Raw genomic sequence first — 6,217 nt, 5'->3', positions numbered from 1 at the left:
TTAAAGGTCCGGATTGACAAATGAAAAACTATATATAATGGTAATTAAATTCATATATAGAAGAAACAGAACATAATGGAAGATATCATTTTTCTAGTTGTTTAAATTAGTAATTGTAATTGTAAGTTTGTGGAGCAACAAGTGTATTGTTCTAAATCTGAAAATTGATTGTAATATCTCAATAATCATTTTATCATTTTTGTGGAGCAATTTTTTATTTTCAAATGTCATACACATTTTTGGAGTTTGAATCCTATAAGAATTAATTATCAAGATCAGGAACTTGTCACATGATAATGATCCCACTTATTGAGCCCAGTGCGATGCTCAGGACATGTTGAATAAATAATTCATTTCGGGGCACTTTCGGCGAAGCATTCAATGAAACTTATTAATGATATATATTTTGAATGTCAAAAGATAAATAACAAATATTAATTTGATGGCTAAAGTGACAATGTCAAATATCCTCTTATTTCAACCGATGTATTTTTTTTGTTATAAATGATATTTGCATCATCTATTTAAAAATAAATCAATTAAAAATAAATTTTCAAGATCTAGAATTGATGTAGTAATGGGACCCACATAATAAAATAATTAAAAATTAGTTGACATAAGCTTTCTTATATGTCAAATTTGTCATATGAAAACTTATATATGTCAATCCACATAGGATTGACATATCAGTTGAAACTTACTCTTACCTTCAAATTTGATTACATAGCATTCCACTTAGGATTTAATATCTCATTTTGAATTCAAAATATATATCATTAATAAACTTGTTCCAACTACTGTAATAATCACATATTTTTCATTTGCTTCCTATAATTACCTTATTTGCATATCCTTCTTTTTATGTATAGGTTGAATGCTGACTCATTAATCACCATCGTCCACCAAAAGTTAATTAGTTTTAAAATATTTGACAAGTTCATATACAACGTCACTCTTGTCGATGCATCCATCTCGATGCATTTTAACTGTAAGCTTGTGCACGAGAGAGATACATGTTGAAAGGAATAATTGAAATTGAAATACTTTAGAAGGCAATGCATTTTTGTTCTAATTTTGATTTACTGGATCTAACTTTTAACATTTCAAAATTCATTTTAGCATTTTTGTGGAGCAACTTTTTCAAATGTCAGGCATATTCTTCGAGCTATGAATTCTGTAATGATTAATTATCATGATCAAGAATTCGTTGTATAATAATGGGTCTCATTTATTAAAGTTCAATGCGATACTTTAGGCATATTGAATAATAATTCATTATTAGGGTCATGTTGACGAAATATACAATAAGAAAAATTCATCATGGATAATTATATGTAGATTAGTTATTATTGTTTTCATAATGACTTAGTAAGAGATAATAACAACTCGTCTATCATTATAAATACTCAAGAAAGAACCACATATAAAATAAAAGAAAAACAAATAGCATTTAAAAGGGAATTCTTTTATGCATTATATGAATTTAAAAGCACATTTGGAGATACTCTACATTTAAGGAAATTTTATTGAAACTACAAAAAAGTTATTTTGCAGTTATCATAAGTGAATATTTGTTTTTAAATATAAAAAATTGGATAATGCTATTGGCTCGCATGGGTTTGGATACAATATCAGATTATGTGGAGATTGCGGGATCAACCTTGAGCATGTAATGCATAGAAATATGAGTTAACTCAATGGTGAGATCCATCCTAGAATTGTGTTTTGTGCATATCCAAGTCCATTCGTTCAAGAGCTTAGCTCTGGTGAGGTTTGTTTCAGTTTTAATATCACCCATATTTTTCATTTGCTTTTTATCTTCTATAACCTCCTTTTCATTCGTTAGTTTGTACCTCTATCGACATCGATCCTTGCATATTCTTTTACAATTATGGGTTAAAGGTCCGGATGACAGATGAAAAACTATATATAGTGGTAAGTTCATATATAGAAGAAACGAAACAAAATGGAAGACATCATTTTTCTAGTTGTTTAAATGAATAATTGTAATTGTAAGTTTGTGGAGCAACAAGTATATTGTTTCCAAATCTGAAAATTGATTTTAACATCTCAACGATATCAATTTATCTTCTTTGTGGAGCTATTTTTTCAAATGTCACCCACATTTTTGGAGTTTTAAATCATGTAAGAATTAATTTTCATAATCAAGAACTTGTCACAAAATAGTGGATCCCATTTATGTAGCGCAGTGCGATACTCCGGACATATTGAATAAATAATTCATCATCAGGACACTTTCAACGAAGCATTCAATAAGAAAAATCTATCAACTTTGATTTATTATCAGTTTTATAATGAGTCGATAAGAAATAATAATAATAATTCGTCTATCACTCTAGCGATAAGTTACGTACATATCATAGGTGTACACATGCACATATTACTTTTACATAGCATAAACAGCTCACGCACTTGATCATTTCAAATATCATAATTTAGTCTCCGAAAATATCGTAATTTAGTCGCAAAAGAAAACTACATTGGGACAATCAACATCTAATAAGATAATATAAATATATCACTGGGTCAGATAAATGGATGCTCAATGTCCATTGGTGTAGAGTATTTAATTTCTTTTGTAAAGTAACTGAATAAGAAGTCAAAAAACAAGATATAGTTGGACATTGTTAGATGCAGCTGAAAGTTCAAAGTCGAGAAGAATGGTATTGAATAGAAAGGAGGGATTACAATATTGATATTGAACCAATCAAACTTCTCAAGCAAGAAGACTAAAATACATGAATATTTATTGAGATTGGCATAGAAGTTTTGCTATTATCAAGTAACTACCAGGTTTAATATATGTAAAAGTACAGAAGCCATGACTCTTACCACATATGGATAAGTCATGTAATGTACTGTTGAATGATCTTTTGGTGGGCATGAAACTGCAAGTGGCTTGATGTATGAATTGTTAAGACCAATCAAATATCAAGTATATAGTATATAATGATTTGGACAGTTTATTTCGAATGAATATTCCACAACAGATACAATATATCAAAATATAAACAATTAATGAAATTGCATATAAAATCACAAAACACTAACTTGTTTATGAAGATAGAGGCTTGCAGTAGCAATCTCCTAAGACAGAAATTCGCCCCTACACCAGTGCATTTAGTTCAACGGACATCTATCTTGCAGGATACAACTATCTAACTCAAGTTCTTGCACTCAAACTTGGATTTTTGGCGAATTGATTGTGGTGTTTCTCTGAGAAGAATGAAAAGGAAGCGATGGAATTGATATCTACATTTCTAATATCACAGCCATATATACAATGGCATTCGTGAATGGTTATGTTTGTTCAAACTTATCCTTCCAGAAAGGATGTAAATGTTCTTATCCTTTCGAACATACTGAATCCTTTAAATAAAAAAAACGTAAAAATTGGACTTGTGTTTTTCTTCCATCCGAGCCCAAGAGCCCCAAGGTCTAAGGCCCATCTTTGACAATTAATATATATATATATCCAAACCCTCCAAGTCCAATGCCCAAGGTCCATGGCTTTGGCTCAATTTCTTTCAAACCATAAGTGAGGGAAAACACTTACAAAGAGGAGCTAAATCTGTGGAAAATGGGCAATGTGGGACTATATGTCCCTCACAAGTTCCAACAATAGCCCACATTTTCTATTCAAACTCGAACAATACCGCACATTTGAATAGAAAATAAGATACTAACTAAATTAGTAAAGTCTTTGCTATGAATAGAAAATAAGTTGAAGCATGATTATCGTCATCATTTCTCGTAGTATCATCATGTACTCTTTTGTTCAAAACATATGACCAATCTTTGTAAAGAAAAATTCCTCAAAGAACTCAGCTTCTGCAGATTCAAGTATTGTATTTACATGAATGTCTGCAATTTCAGATTTATGAACCAAAATTCTGTATGCTAAACTATTGTTGGCGTGATCAATAAATATGCAATCTACTGTTTTTGGTTCAAGTTTTTGTCTATTCGGAAGAGGCACTTGAACTTTCGCAAGACAACCCCACACTTTCAACGTTTTATATGTAGGTAATCTAACTTTCCATATTTCATAAGGATATTGATTGGTCTTCTTATGTGGAATTCGGTTCAATATTGTGTTGGCAACAAGAAGTGCCTTGCCCCATAAATTATGTGGTGCACTAAAACTATTTAACATGAAATTAATCATATCTTTCAACATTCGATTTTTCCATTCAACCATTCCGTTTTGTTGAGGAGTATATGGTGATGTTGTTTGATATATTATTCCATGTTTCGAACAAAATTATGCAAAGTCATTAGATTCGTATTCACCACCTCTACCCGACCTTAAGACTTTTATTCTTTTGTCTAGTTGATTTTCGACTTCGGCTTTAAATGTTTTAAACATGTTTAAAGCTTCATCTTTGCTATGAATCAAATAGACATAACAATACTTGCTGCAATCATCAATGAAAGAAATATAGGAGTTCTTTCCTCCACTAGTTGGTGTGGACTTGAAATCACAAAGATCACTATGGATTAAACGAAGTATTTCGTTGGATTTTTCCACTGATTTATATGAGTGTCTTGCATAATTGGATTTTTCCACTTTGTTCATGGAACATTTGGGCAATAAGCCTAAGTTAACCATTTGTTGAAGAGAGCGAAAATTAACATGTCCTAATTTTGCATGTCATAATGTAGAGGACTCAATCAAGTAAACAGAGGAAGCACTAGGCTTGGTATTATTATTAATAGCATCAACAGAAAGTACATTCAATTTGAAAAGCCTTTCAACCAGGTAGCCCTTTCCCACATACACCCCACCCTTGGTGATTACAAACTTATCAGATTCAAAGACTAATTTGAAACCTTTGTTACTCAGAAGCGATCCAGAGATCAAATTCTAGCGAATATCAGAAACATGCAGAATATTGGTGAGTGAAAGCTCTTTTCCATAAGTGAGTTTGAGCGTCACTTTTCTCTTCCTTGCAACGGCAGATATAGTTGCATTTCCCATGTACAAATTTTCTCCACCATCAACTGATTAGTAAGAAACAAATAAATTCCGATTAGCACAAACATGCCTTGTTGCTCCTGTATCAACCCACTAGTCATTGAAATTAGTCAATAAATTGACTTCAAATACAACAGCAACAAACTTGTCTTTTGCAATGTTTGCTTGATTGGTATTCTCAGTATTCTGATCCTTCTTGTGACGGCAATTATTTGCCCTATGACTTGTTTTTCCACAAACCCAGCAACCTCCTTTGATTTTCCTAAAAGTTTTCCTTTTCGCAGCAGTCAATGCTTTCTTTGCAGCATCCATGCCTTTATTTTTCTGATGGTGCTTTGCCTTGTGTGAGTCTCCTCATTCCACAACATTGGCTTTTGCCTCCAGCGATGAGACATCATACTTCTCATTTTTGCGATGATCTTTATACACATGCAGTTTGAGAATTAATTGATCTATGCTCATGTCTTCAGTTAGATGTTTCAGATAAATCTTAAAGTCTTTCCAATTCGAAGGCAATTTCTCTATAACAGCGCCAACCACAAAACCTTCTTTCAGACCAAGATTTTCTTCATCTAACTCATGAACAATCACTTGGAGTTCTTCAACTTGCTTGACAACAAACTTGGTGTCACTCATCTTGTAATTCAGAAATTTTCGAATCACAAACTTCTTGGAACTAGCCACTTTAGACTTGTACTTTTTGTCCAAAGACTCCCACAGTTCTTTAGCTGTTTTATATGATCAGTAAACATCACACAAAGGGTCATCTAAAACATTCAAAATGTAGTTCTTGCATAGAAATTCACTGTGAGTCCAGGCTTCTATAGCCTGCAGAATTTCGATAGGAATATCTCCCTCTTTTGGTGCTTTAGGGGCCTCAGAAGTAATGACGTGACTCAAGTTCAGAGTTGTTAAGTAGAACAACATCTTTTGTTGCCAACGTTTAAAATCAACTCCCTTGAATTTCTCAGGTTTCTCAACGTGTTACTTGACGACACCAACATTTGATTGATCCATGGTAGAAATTTTTGTCTTAGATTGTTAAAACCAATCAAATATCAAGTATATAGTATATAAAGATTTGGATAGTTTATTTTGAATGAATATTACACAACATATACAATATACCAAAATACGAACAATTAATGAAATTGCATATAAAATCACAAAATACTGACTTGTTTATGAAGATAAAGGTTTGCAGTAGCAATCTCCTAA

At 31.9% G+C, this 6,217-nt stretch overlaps 1 pseudogene; it reads right to left on the bottom strand.

The window, feature by feature from the left end:
* Positions 1-5,092: 5,092 nt before the first annotated feature.
* Positions 5,093-6,016, bottom strand: LOC148694612 (uncharacterized; annotated as a pseudogene).
* Between the last annotated feature and the right edge of the window lie 201 nt (positions 6,017-6,217).

Source organism: Pyrus communis, chromosome 8 (genome assembly GCF_041283825.1).
Source record: "Pyrus communis isolate YQ-2024b chromosome 8, ASM4128382v1, whole genome shotgun sequence".
Lineage (NCBI taxonomy): Eukaryota > Viridiplantae > Streptophyta > Magnoliopsida > Rosales > Rosaceae > Pyrus > Pyrus communis.
The sequence above is the reverse complement of the archived record's forward strand: the minus strand, read 5'-3'. Positions and strand labels throughout refer to the sequence as shown.